The sequence below is a fragment of the Arvicola amphibius genome, chromosome 6 (assembly GCF_903992535.2).
Source record: "Arvicola amphibius chromosome 6, mArvAmp1.2, whole genome shotgun sequence".
In the NCBI taxonomy this organism is placed as follows: Eukaryota; Metazoa; Chordata; class Mammalia; order Rodentia; family Cricetidae; genus Arvicola; species Arvicola amphibius.
Genome location: NC_052052.2, coordinates 74,807,564 through 74,822,465, shown reverse-complemented (window position 1 = coordinate 74,822,465; position 14,902 = coordinate 74,807,564). Strand labels below are relative to the sequence as shown.

Sequence of the window (14,902 nt, the reverse complement as noted above, 5' to 3'; positions counted from 1 at the left end):
TTTACTGGCTTTGGGGGGGGGGGGCGGCTAGCCTGTTTGGATGCTCACCTTCCTAGACCTGGATGGAGGGGGGAGGACCTTGGACTTCCCACAGGGCAAGGAACCCTTACTGCTCTTTGGACAGGAGAGGGTGGGGGGAATGGAGGGAGGAGGTGGAGGTAAATGGGAGGCGGGGAAGGTAAATGGGAGGCCGGGAGGAGGCAGAAATTTTTAATAAAATAAAATAAAATAAAAATAAAAATAAAAAAAATCTTCACCTAAAAAAAAGAAGTTGAATGTTGATTAAAAACTACAGTGATGTGGAGAGGTTTTTGCTGGATCTAAGACCTGCTCCATGAACTGGCACCCATACCTGACACTGTAAATGAGGCCAAGAACTGGAAGGTAGATAGGTCATCGACCCTCAGAGAAGAGCTTCTTCTATTGCCTTGCTAAATTGACATAGAAGTAAAATGAGTCCTAATGACATATTCTATACCCATAGATCAACCCTCATCAGAGAAGTTTCTGCTTGAAGCACATGACATTTAACACAGAACCCTACAACTGGTCAACATGAAGAGAATAAGGGATTCAGAATGTTCATCTCTAAATGGGATGTCTATATCATGACTTTCTTCCTCAAAGCTCAGAGATCTACATGTAAGATAGAGCGGAAAGACTGAGTACCAGAGTGGTGGATGATTCAAGGAAAAGAGTGTTTCCCATATATAGTAGGACAGATGCACACATAGACTCCAAAATAAACTATCTCTTATCACTTTAAGATGAGATCCAGGGATTTTATAGTTCATTCCCAAGGAAACATGGTCTCCGCTACAGGGGAGTACTTACAGTGCACTCTGCATGCAGAAGATATGCAGCAGCTCAAGCCAAACAAAACCTCAACACAGGGGAGTGTTCCACCCCCAACTGAGGAGGAATTGGCATTTGGTAACTACTGGGAGGAGAAAAACAAGAATTAGTGGAAGTTATCAAAGTCAAGACCGAAGGCAAGATGTGCAGGCAGAATGGGGTTGCCATGGTATGGGAATCTGCTGATGAAGATGTCACTTAGATGGCTAGTGATGGACAGCAAAGAATTCGGCAAGTTCAGTTATCTTCTGTCAGTAGATCAAGGATGAGTTCTAACATCAGAACAGAGCACCATAAAAAGGTGAAGGATTAAATCTGGAAGACAGGTTAATATCAAAATCTATAATGAGTTATAATGCTAGGGATAAGGTTGGCAAAAAATTTCCTGTAAAGAGTCAGGCATGAAATGTTGTAAAGTATGAAATTTATTGGTAAACATGACTCAGTTCTGCAGCTGTGGGACAATGTCAGCCCAGGCAGCAAGTGACAAGCAAATGAATGCACTTGGAAAATTCCAACAAAATTTCATGTGTGACAATGACATTTGAATTTAATGTAATTTTCTCATTTGTCAAAATATCTTTCTTTTGTACTTCAAAAGGTAAATGCTATTCTTAGTTGATGGGCTGTAAGCAGATGGTGGGCCAGGTTTTTCTTACAGTCTGTTCTTAGCAGTTTTGGTAATAATATACACTTGAATAAGGGACTTTCGAAATATAAATGAATCTTTAAAATGTTTAACTGGGTATTTTTTTGTATTTTCGGTGTTGCTTTATCCTTGTTGATCATGTACTGAGATTCAAACTAGATCAGCAACATTTTTACTGATACTTAATTTAAGACACTGATTGGGTAACTGTAATTGGCACATGTATGGCTTAAGGAATTTATTTGTTACAGATGTATCATTTATTCATATCCTGTGTCTTTAAAACAAAAACCACCTCTTACAATTATATTTGCATTCTTTATTAGCTTGGCAATCAAATATAAAGGCAGGCTTACCCAAAATAAATTTATTAATAGATTTATAGCAAGTTTAATGAAAATATAAAGTGTTGCTCCAGTCATAGCCACAACCATTAGCTCATGGAATCTTATTTTTTTCTGTAAGGCAATATTTATATTTTCTATTCAAAAATAAAGTGATCAAATGAATAATTTTTCAATATTTCATAGATACTCTGCCATATTGAAAGACTACTCAGTTTCTCGTTCTCCTGTATGTTTTTCTGTAATACAAAAGGAAAACTAAATTTCTGTCTCTTTTGGATACATTCTGAATGTAGCACACACCAATCTTTTTGTTTCAAGGAAATATTTTACCACTATTTATACACTAATATAAAAATTATGAAAAAATGAAAAACAAACATTAAATAAGATGAATGCCAAAATAAAATGAAAAATAATTTTATGACTATTTCAAGGAGAACACATTATAATCATATGCCTGTTTAATACAACTTCAATATTTTGAAAGATTTTAATATGTTTATTAAAAAGCAAGTTGTTCATTCATCTCTTTATTAAATCAGTAAATATTTATTGAGTTTCTACATATGCCAGGCAATATGTTCTGCCTGAGACTTCATGGTTGTAAAAGACACCTCCCTCTGTCTCCACCTATTGTAAAGATGTTTATTAATCATGCTCATATTTTTAATTTGTACTGAGAAAATAAATGATAAAGGTTGACGGTTAAATAAGGAGACCCTGGGATGGGTCTCAGGGAGGACTTGTGAGATGAAAGCCAACACCGCAGACGTGAGACACAAAGCAAATCCAGAACTCTCTGATCATAGTCACTCAAGGGCTTAAATATTGGTTTGTCATATAGCAGAGGGCAAGGAGAGTGCCAAAGCTTAGGCGATAGTGAGGGGTTTGGCATGATCATACCAATGCAAATGAATTGGTTAAGTATGCACCTTCAGACTAGAAAGTATGGAATAACCTTGCTCTAATTAATTAATTAATTTAGAAATTAATTAAGAAATTGTGTCACTAAGTAGCCTTGGCTGGACTGGAACTTGTGACATTTCTGTGTCAGTTTCCTCAGGGTAGGGTTCACAGATGAATGGGAAACCTGTCTCTATAGGCCACCCTTCAATGTGCTCTAATCAGGTTCCTATTCTGATCTCATCCTATTTGAAGTCATCATCTCTGTGACACTGATCGTCTCTTTGCATCAGAATTACATAGGGTACAAAGTAGTTCCTGCTGATGTATCAGATCACAGTTTGTCATTTTATCCTTCATCTGTTGCTCATTGTAGATGACGATTTTTTTTCAGGGAGAAACTGAGCTTGTATTACTGATTTGCCCTATAAAGTTACTGTTCCCTGTTCCCTGAGGGGACTGAGCTTGTCATCCTCATATTTTCCTACTGGCATTGTAGGGACTATCTATTTATTGTAAGGTTGCGCAGGAGAGGAAATACAGATAACCTGGATGAACTATAAAGTTATAACCCGAATATACACAGAACACATTATTGGTGAAACTGTATGGAGTGAACATGATCTGCTATTATAAATGTTCCCTAAGCTGAAAATTATTCTAAAATTAAAAAAGGAGGGTTATACATGACTTGTGACCCAATGCTTAATATTCTACAACTATATTGCAAGTGGAGTCCCGCTAATGACTCTTACTACTAGCTAAAGCTGCGTGGGCTGCCAGTGAGTTAGTTTCTGTTGTGATTTGACCATGGCGATTATGTAAATAATTGAGCGAGGAAACAACAGACGCTGAAGAGAACACAAGCTGTTTTCCAGAGCAGAGACTCTGTATCATCTTCCAGAGGGAATAGTGGGTAATTTCTACAGCATTAGAAGATTGATGTAAGCAGGGAAATTAAAGACAATTGTACATTATAATCTATACATCCGCATTTCTATCCTCAGACTCCCTCTGGTTCTCATTCTGTCATTGCAGCAGGTAGAGTAGTTTGAAAATTGAATCTTCTCAGTAATGGTAAGATTTTTACATTAATGTTATAATCCTAACCCTCATTATTTACACTCTCTGACTGCATAAAATGAGACCATCCGTACATTCTGCAAAGAATAATTATAGCTCTCATATTTGTTTTAATTACTGATTCATTCCTCTCAGCTTTTTTTTTTCATTTGATTCTTCAATACTCAAACAAAGCAGCACTTTCATTAACAATCTGGTCACAAGGAATTGGATCACAAGGAAATAAAAATCTGAAATAAGTGATATCTTTGGGTGGCATAAATGAATACCAAACATGGGGAAGCACTCCAATGTGCATCTCATAGCTGTTGAGTGTGAACTCAGCGTGGGAGCAAGGAAAGAGAAGAACAATATTTACACCATATGTGATCTACAAACCAAATTATTTTTGAGAAAAATAATGAAAGGTTCGATCCCAGAAACAGAAAGAGGAGCCATCCAAGTACTACTGAGCCAAATGCACTTGTTAATACTTAATAGTGCCTAATACTCTTTCTTCTTAAAAATAAAGAAGTTAAAGTTTATGTTCTTGACAGTGGTCATTAAGTGCTCCTATTAAGAAGCCCAAACTCATTTGCCCTCTGAGCACTTGTCAAAGAATCAACTGTGTGTAGCATTGATATATTTCTTTGAGGTCTTCAATGGAACTGAATCAGCTCTTAACATAATCTGAAAATGAAAATAGCAAGGGCACAGAGGAGTCAGATTTGCTCACATATACTTACAACTGAAAAGAGTCACAAGTCCAGTATCACAGGACAGAGAACTTACAGAGAAATTGTTTCAGACATTGTGGCTGGCCACTTACTTAATTTAACACTTAGTATTTTAGTAATATCCCCTTTCATCACATGTTAATCCAAACCAAATACTTGGACTGCACAGAAGATTCCACATTTAGCCTCCCCAGGGCCTCTTAAAACATAATTTAAGGTGAGACTTAAAAATGAATGCATATCTTCTCACTAATTGAAGCAGCAGAAACGCATTCTATTTAAATTCTGGGAAATCTTAGATAATGTGTCTGACACTCAGGCATCTTCAGTTTCATAATTTGTGCAAAGCCATTTTGTGGAAGTGGGTAAACCTAATTAGTCAGTTTGAGGAAGTTCCCATATGAGGTATAATAAATCATTTCCTGACAATGGGCTGGAGGAGGGATCTCTGGGCTCCTTGCTGTGTTACATTTGTTATATTCATAAGACTAATAACTCTGAATTAAAGATAGCCTACAACTACATTGTAATCACTAGCCTTTTTGCCTCCCTTCTCCTTCTCCTGGTGCATGCTTCTTTTTCTTGCTGGGGACCTCGATATTTCTGGTGTCTTGAGGGTACAGTGTTTCTTTAGACACTGTTGATGTGGGCAGGTTGTTACCAGTTTTACTGGTGTCCAGTTCAAAGGAAGTCTCTGTAGTTGCTACCTGTGTTATTTTGTTAGTCTGGTTTGTCGTCGTCGTCGTCGTCGTCGTAGGATAGGAGGGGAGGAAGCGAGGAGGGAGGAGGAGGGAGGAGGAGGAGGCGGAGGCTAGGGGAGAGGAGGAGGAGGGAGAGGGAGGAGAGGTGGAGGAGGGAGGAGGAGGAGGAGAAGGGAGAAGTAGAGAAGAACGAAGAAGAAGATAAGGACGACGACGAAGAAGAAGACGAAGAAGAGACGAAGTAAGAACGGGAGAGGAGCCGAGACGACGAAGAAGAAGGAAGGATGACGGAGACGAGTAAGAAGAAGAAGAAGAAGAGAAGAAGAAGACAGAAGAAGAAGAGAGTACTGGAGACGGCGAAGAGGCTGAAGAGAAGACGAAATAAAGAAGAAGGAGTAAGAAGAAGACGAAGCAGAGAGAGAAGAAGAAGAGGAGGAGGACGGTGAGAAGCCTCACTCATCCTCTTCATTTCCGCCTTCACCTCTTATGACTCCTCGAGTTATTTCTTCCTCCTCTTTACCTTCTCCTATTCCCTCATTCTCTCCTACTCCTTTCCTCCTCTTCTTCATTTTCTTCTTCCTTTCTTCTTTCAAATATCCTTGTCCTTGCTCCTTAGATTGATTTTCTCCAATAACTTTTTTATCACCCCCCTTTCAGATATATGTAGCACCAAGAGAATTTTTAAGAGCCTAAACTTCTACTTTTAAAGACATATTGTCTGCTGAGGAAAAGCGCTTACTAAGGGTCTTTGTTTTCACTGAGTTAATAAGAAAGTAAGCAGGAATTAATGGGTGCTAGAGTAAAAATACCTTTTGAATTTTGCTTCCATAGCTGTTCTAGGTCAGTAAGTACCTCCTACTTCCATCTTTATTAGAGATTAAAGATTTCAATTTCTTTTATCAAGGACAATTAGCATGGATTAAGGTTGATAGCTTTGATACCACTGGATTGCTTGTGTGAAGACCTGAATGACACTACCAATATTTTGTGGCTATACATGATCATTAAGACAGATAACATACCTGGTTTATGATTTAACTCCTCTGTTCTTCTCAATATTAGACAGGCTTTGGAAATATTACCTTGAGAAAATTTCAACTGCAGCATGGAGTGTTTGATTTCAGCTGTATTTTCTGGATGTTGGTCAGAAAATTCCTGAAGCAGATCTATTGTTTTTGAATGTTGATTTTTTTTTTATAAATGAGCATAGGAGCTTGCATTAACCCAGGCAGGAGATGCTCAGGACATGGGGACTGCAAACAGGCAGATATTTTGTGGTATTATTCTGTCTGGTTAGTATAGATAGCAAGCAAAACTTTCTTAAACGGTTTTAACTACAATTGCTTCTTTGAAAGTTTAAAGTCTTATCCTGCATTGGTTAATTTCACTTTTATTTTTTCATTTAAAGACATTTTGGCCTTTATTAATGATAATGATGCTATTTGGAATTAGGGCCAGTAGTGCCACATCTGTTGGCTTTAGTTTTATTATCTTGTAAAGTTGCTGAGCTTCTTCTGTATGACCCTGAAACTACAGGACAAGCTACTTGACCACGAATGACTGGCAGTTTTTCTCCCTCTTCACAGTTGGAATTTAGATTTTGTGCCAGAAATGGACAGTTGCATCATTCTTACATACATATTTATCGTGATTGGTGGCCTCTGTGAAACTTATTATTTTTGTTTACTTAAATTTCTTATTCTTTCTTTGTATAATTAAAATCATTATTCATTTTTTTTACTTAAATAGATTATTCTTTCTTTGTATTCGTAAAAACAAGTGAGCCGAGGTAAAAAAAAAAATCACAAAGACAAAGAATTGTAATATGCTTTCAAAGCTAATAACAATACTCCAATGTTTCCATTATCAAACAAGATGATTCATTTCACAAATTCTTCATGACTATTCTGTGCAGTGTGGTAGCCAGTAAATAATGAGGTTAAGGATGGTATGATAATTTGACATTGGTGATGGAAGACTTGAATTTACAATTGAATTTCTTTGTGATATAAGGGTAAAGTAAAATACACATGGGATCATGAAACCCTATTAAGAAACATGCAATATTTTTCATAATTAAGTTTTTAATTGATTTCATATTGAAGTTTAAATGTATTTCAATAAATAAAGTATATGTTTAAAATAATCTCATCAATTCTTTTTACTTTTATTGTGATTATCAGGAAATACTGACTAACATACATGACTCATTTTATTGAGAGTTTTGCCTATAAAATTTACTCTCTGATCTTCATTTGTCTCTACTTCTGTTTCCATCTTTGTCATTTTCTACCCCTGAATCATTGGTAAAACATTGGAAGAAAGATGATTAATAAAATAAACAAATCAACATTATACTACTTATAAAATGAAAGAAAAGTTAATATATGAAAGGGAACAAATGCCAAATGGCTAAGATACTTTAATTATGGTAATGGTACATTAAAATTATATGCTTAACTCTTAAGAAGGAACAATATGTCCTTAGATTAATCATTTTATATTGCTTACTGTGTCTTTATCATGTAATAGGATAAGATTCTGAACATGTTTTAGATGATCTTATGTCTCTGACTCATGATCATTTCTTCTTTAGCTGCAGCCTCCAACTGCCGGAGAATAAATTGATCAAATTAACTTTCTTCCAATTGCTAAGTGATACTTTTTCTCACAGCATACCTATTAATCTAATAACATTCTGCAATGGGGAAATATTAACAAAATCATTCCTTTAGACCATATGGATGGAAACATGCTCCATTTCTCAAAGTACTCTGGAGCCCCCATGGCATTCATTGTTTGAAATATGAATTGTTGACCCAAAATCATTAGGCCTCAACTATGCTACCATGAAATTTCTGTATGCAGTAATGCAATGAACATATTTTTTTTTAAAGAATCCGGGAGATGATGTGACTGATCTAATGGGAGCTCACCAAGGCCAGCTGGACTGGGACTGAATGAGCATGTGATCAAACCAGACTCTCTGAATGTGGCTGACAATGAGGGCAGACTGCAAAGCTAATGATAATGACACTGGGTTTTGATTCTACTGCATGTACTAGCTTTTTGGGAGCCTAGTCTGTTTGGATGCACACCTTACTAGACCTGGATGGAGGGGGAGGGCCTTGGACTTCCCACAGGGCAGGGCACCCTGACTTCTCTTAGCACTGGAGAGGGAAGGGGAGGGGGAATGGGGGAAATGGAAGGAAAATGGGAGGATGGGAGGATGGGAGAAGGTGGAAATTTTTAATAAATAAATAGATAAAAATAATTATAATCAACATGCTAAATCTACAATAATCAAATTTTATTTGATAACAAGCTTCCATGGAATACGAAATCTCTGCCCTGTACTTATTTACCTCCCCAATATTGTTATTGTCTATCATCCTCATTAGTATAATAGTATAATAAAAAATATTGTCACAAAAAATTAAAAAAATAAAGAATCCAGCATTTTATTCACTCATGGATAACATTGAAACAATGAATGGTTAAAAAGAGGGTACAGATGCATGCAGTCTTGAGTCATGTCTCAACTCCTCCATTACTTGTGAGGACTTGCAAGGTACTTTAGTTCTAGAAGCCTATATTTCTCATTTCTGAAGTAGAGATTGTAAGAGAGCCCCATGTGTAGGACTTAAGAGTCATAGTCCCATGAGGACTTATGAGACAGTACATACGAAGCACTTGAACAAATGGCTGTCACTAGAAGGTGGTCAAGTACATTCACTGTAACTATCACGATTTCCCTGTTTTTGTTAGGTTTCAGGGCAGTGAAAAATGGAAAGTCAGGATTAGTTGCTTAGTAGCAGAAAGTGACCAACTCCATATATCTATCGCCGGAGATTTGCTTGCTACAGGAATAACAAGGAAGAAGACACAGCAGAGCACACAGGTCTTTATGGGCTATCCAGACATATACCTGCATTTTGGCATTTGTTGCAGTGCTGTGCAGAATGGTACAAGTACAACAAATTCTGAAAGTCTCTCATTGGGGCCCTGGCTTTCCTCTCACTGGGAAAGAGTCTCCAGAACCTTTATTGAGGCATATCTGACCTAAGTGAAGAAGGAGGATTCCCTCTTGATGAGTGAATCAGGTGAGTAGCTACAGGAAAATGTCAAAAGGCAGTAAGTGAGACAAAAATATTCATCTAGAAAGACAAGGAATGAATATTTTTTATAGCTTATCAGAAGCCAGAATACAAAGTATATAAGAAGTCAAAGGGAAGATAAGCGAAATGGGCAATGTACTGTTTCATGATGAAAAATAACAGCATAAAATATTTAGGAAAGAGATCAGCAGCATGTACAATGTTTAGTACTTGATGCCACATATTTTAGGAAATAAATACCATTATATTTGGCCCATATTTTTGGAGACTTCTCAAGGAGGAACTTAACAACATCGCTTAAACTCTAAAATATATACATTTAAATTTAACCAACCCATCTTTAGGAAATTTGCATAGAAAAAGTAGGATTTAAAAATACCTGGAGGAATCCAACACAAAATCAGGACAAATGCCCTGTGGCTGATGGCTCAGCTGCATATGGGAAGTTGTTTTAGTGCCTGCAATGGCACAGGTTTGTGGTAGGAAGACAGGATATGAGAGGTAAGACAGAAGCCCATATGGATCAGGACTTTGCTCTTTCAGTTTGATTTCTAGTAGAAAGCAAAACTTAGGACAATTGTAAGCTCCACAAAGTTTATTCTAATTTTAATATTTTACTAATCAGTCCGCACAGGTCTTGCCACAAAAGCATGAGGGAAAGACCCATGTTTGATACTAGAATGCATTTAACAAAGCCAAGAGTGATGGTAAACACTTGCAATTCTAACTGTAAAGTTTCTGAGCTTGCTGGTTAATCAGTCTAGCGTCTCAAGTTAATAAGATCCCATGGCAGATCCATGAAACAATTCCTGATATTCTCATTTCCACACTCAAATATACACACCTGAACACAAACACGCACTCATGTCCACATGCACATACATATACACAAAACCTAAGATCACAAAAAAAAAAAAAAAAACCTAAGATCACTTTGGCTAAGCCTAGAGAAAACATTAGGTGTGCCATTGGGAAGGGAAAACATGAGTAATTCTAGGAACAAACCTGTGAAAAGGTACATGGAACAGAGCTTCAGAGACCAACTTCAGGGTGTAAAAGAACAGGTATTTTCCTTGAATGGAAAAAAGGGGGTACTTTCACAGGATCTAAAAGATCTCATATCAAATCATTGAACATCAACCTTATGCTTGTAAGAGAGGTTGCTTCCCACCCCTAGTTGGTACAAGACACACCCAGACTCCAAATTCTCAGTAAAAAAGAGATTACCCCAGAGGGGCAAGCATGAGGAGAGGGTGTATAGTAAAAGCAGACAGCAAGCAGGTGAGTTGTTTGTTTGTTTGTTTTGTGTGTTTTTTCAGGAGCATTTTTTTATTTTTATTGAGCCCTGCATTTTTCTATGCTCCCCTACCTTCCTATCCCCTTTCCTTCAACCCCCTCCCAAGGTCCCCATGCTCCCAATTTACTCAGATCTTGTTTTTTTCTACTTCCTGTGTAGATTAGATCTATGTAAGTCTCTCGTAGGGTACTCATTGTTGTCTACGCTCTCTGGGATTGTGATTTGTGAGCTGGTTTTCTTTGCTTTATGTTTAAAAAAAACATTTATGAGTGAGCACATGTGATAATTGTTTTTCTGGGACTGGGTTACCTCACTAAAAATGATGTTTTCTAGCTCCATCCATTTGCCTGCAAAATTCAGATGTCGTTATTTTTTTCTGCTGTGCACTACTCCATTGTACCACATTTTCCTTGTCCATTCTTCAGGTGAAGGGCATTTAAGTTGTTTCCAGGTTCTGGCTATGACAAACAATGCTGTTATAAATATAGTGGAGCACATGTCCTTGTGGCATGATTAAGCATCCTTTGATATATATCAAAAGTGGTATTACTGGGTCTTGAGGAAGGTTGTTTTCTAATTCTCTGAAAAATCACCACACTCTTTTAAGGAGAAAAGGGGGGGGGGGGGAGTCTGTGCTAAAGTGAGCTGGTAAATTTTGATAAGATGTATTAGTCAAATAATGAGTTTTGATTGTTGGACCTTGGTGTTTTGTCTCAGGAATGAATCAGTGGCCAAATAAGGAAAAAGACCTTGGGGGCTAGCTCTAGGAATGTAATTTAATGGTTTTCAGCAAGGGAGGGGGAAAGGAAGAAAAGGCCAAAACTTGTCAGCACCATGCCTGCCATGCTCAGGGTGTTAGAGACCTTCAGTAAGCCCACTATAGTCGCCTACATTTTGGCAATTTAGATGCTTGCCCATGCCATTATTTTCCTTTCTTTCCCTCAGTGCATCTCTATCTCATTTTTCACCCCATCCTACTTCCTTTCTCTTTCCCTCTCCCTCCTTCCCCTTCCTTTCCTCCTTCTATCCACCCCCTCTTTTCTCTGCTTCTCCTCTCTCTCTTCATTTCTCTCTTTGTAAATAACCTCTAAATACTTCACTCAGAAAGTTGGGAGATTGGCAAAAGGATCAATCTCTAAGTAATTTGCCTAAAACCAAAGGAGAGGACACAAAAGCTAGAAATGTTTTCTTACAGCAGTGGTGGGGAATTGTAAGAAAGGTGAGTTCTTACCTGTCGAAGCCCTGTGAGCTCAGGGGTAGGCTGCTGGGCAGCTGTAGGGAGACAAACAGTGGGACAATCAGAGTCACTACCAATAGCCTTCTAAAAGAAAAAAAGGAAAGCTGGAACTTTAAATTAATGGGTTTTCTTTAGTGATCATTTATCAATTGTCAACTTGATCTACAAAATTTACCTTCTATTGAAAGTGAATTTCATTTCAAATCATTGAATCAGTTAACAATAACAAAGTACTATAAAGGGCTGTGAAGCTCTCCATAATACCCATGCAGAAAATTATGACATTGAAGGTTCATTTTTTGCAAAACAAACCATGGTAAGAGCATCAGAAAATGATTTGTCAGGTCAGTTAGTGAGGATGGCAGAATTTAACACTGGAAGCAACAGAAACAAATATATAGGACAGTGGATAGTATAACTAACTATTCCCTAACTGCAACAATGAGGGAGCATTAATTTAGTAGAAATGATGGAAGAGTGTAAACTGCTAAGTTTACCTTAGATTTCTGTTTAACAACTATTGCCAACAGATCATGTGTATGATTTCAGGAGCACAGAATTTTAGAAAAGTTCTTTGCAGTGTCATATCTCAAGCCTTCCATCTGGTCAAATTCTATTTGAGTCTTTGCATTATATATACATATATGTATATATAATTAATGATTATGTAGCTATATATATATATATATATATTTGTCTATACTTAATGTCTATAACTCAGACCTCTGTTGCTCAGGTTTATTTACATAGTCCTAAGGTGACTGTTGGTAAATTTATTGATTCAAACTGCATATTAAATTGTCAGCCTGAAGGACTCAGTACAGAGTCTCTTCATTGCTTCTTTTCTATAGGTCTTGGGTGATTAGATTTTGTTTTATTCCCTGTTTCCAAACATCATTGGGAGTTAAAATTACAACCGACTACTACTCAGCCTCATACACTAAAGAAATAAAGATTTTTGTAGAATACAAATCAAGTTTTCTATTTGCCCCTATCTACATGAAGGTGAATATGTTTGAATTTTTTTGGTTTCCAAAATGTCTCCTTTCATTAAATATCAGTAAAGTTATTGGCTTGTCCTCTCTCACGTGGGGAAAAAATTAGCAAAAGTATTTTGCACCCAATTAACTAACTAGAAATGGGCCAATGGGCCAGTGTGCACCTTTAACACACACTACTTTTAAGCACTGGCAAGTAGTGTTTGTAGGACTATTATCCTCCAAAAGTATATCTACCATCATAATGACAAATATACTCTGACAAGTCAAATATTTCAACATGAATTATTTTAAGCCTTTTACATGCATGGCCTGTTATTTAAGACAGAGGAGGGTGTTAGCTACTCCCAGAGTCTCACACTGAGCTCGTGTGCTGGGTGGAATCCTCCCCTGCAGCTGTCATACGTTAAAAGCTTGGTACAGTAGAAGCAGTACACCCCTAACTTTGTCTCCTCACCTTCTTTAGTACTCTTCAGTATGGCTTTCACAGTCAAGATTCCTTAGAATTAGCTCTTGAAGAATCTATAATTATGAGCACATCACCATTTAAAGGAACATTTACATGCTGTTATCTGACTGACTGCCCTGCATATTTAGAAACAGCTGAACAATCTTCTTGAAACTGCCTTTACTGTGGAACTCATATGCACTTGGAATTTGGCTCTTATTCCTGTGAACATATGTTAATCACATCTTTTACCATCTCTCACTAAATGGTACTGTCAATGAAATGCAGGCCCTTTCCTTTTGTTCCTATCAATGTATACTCAGCACTTACTATAAGAAAGACCTGATTGTATTTTGGATACTCTGGGCAACTTTGCATATGTAAAGTCAGGTAGGATTTACCATGTCATGTAGAAATAATGTTCCTATAATTATCTTACTCCAAAGGTAATGCTTCCAAATGACAAGAAAAAAATGAATGATATTATACCTATTCTCTCAAGTCTAAGACTTGACTTCTAAAACACAGCTAAATATTGTCATGTCATGCTTAATGAGAGTACCATTTTAGCATCTCCAAATCATGACTTAATCTAATCCTCCAACAACTTGTGAGATGCAGATGATTTTCCCATTTGTAAGTAAAGAAAATGAGGAATTAGAAAATTTATAAATATTAAATGGAACTATATTTTCTGACAGTAAATACGGGAAAAGTGAATAAACACTAATCTGAGGCTGGAAATTTCTCGATGAGATAATGAACCCTGATGCCTTTAGGGATGCACTGCCCTTAAGTGTTGTAAGTAGCTGCTTGTTTGGTTCCTGACCTCTGGGCTATCTTAGACCTGAAATAATGACACAGAAACTGTATGACTTAAATCACTGCCTGGCCCATTAGCTCTAATTTCTTTCTGGTTAACTCTTACATCTTATTTAACCTATTTCTATTAATCTGTATATCACCATGAGGTCGTGGCCTACCAGCAAAATTTCAGCACATCTATCTCTGGTGGTGGCTCCATAGCATTTCTCTGACTCTGCCTTCTTCTTCCCAGCCTTCTGTTCAGTTTTCCCCACCTAGCTCTGTCCCCCTATAGTTCTGCTTATAGGCCCAAAGCATTTCCTTTATTCATTAACGGATGAAAGTAACACATAGACAGAAGGACCTCCCATACCATTTCCCTTTTTCTGTTTAAATAAAAAAAAAGAAGGCTTTAACTTTAACATAGTAAAATTATATATAACAAAACAGGTATTAAGCAAGAATTACAGTTACAATATTTATGTCTATTTTATCTTTTATCATAACTAAGGAAAACTGTAACTATAATTATAAATTCTTCAACTCCATCAAAGACTCCAGAAGGATATAATATTACCTAAGACCTAAGTAAACAAGGACATCATAGCAACTTCCAAAACTCTAGAAATGACAGAGTTATCTTGTTGCCTGCACAGTCACTCAGAGCTCTTCTGTGCTGTTGGGGCATCCATCTTCAGCCCACAGGCCCATAGTGTCAGTGAGACTTTTCCATGAAGCAGGAAATT

At 37.1% G+C, this 14,902-nt stretch overlaps 1 pseudogene; it reads right to left on the bottom strand.

The window, feature by feature from the left end:
• Nucleotides 1-5,823: 5,823 nt before the first annotated feature.
• On the bottom strand, nt 5,824-13,144 carry LOC119817289 (annotated as a pseudogene).
• Nucleotides 13,145-14,902: the final 1,758 nt, after the last annotated feature.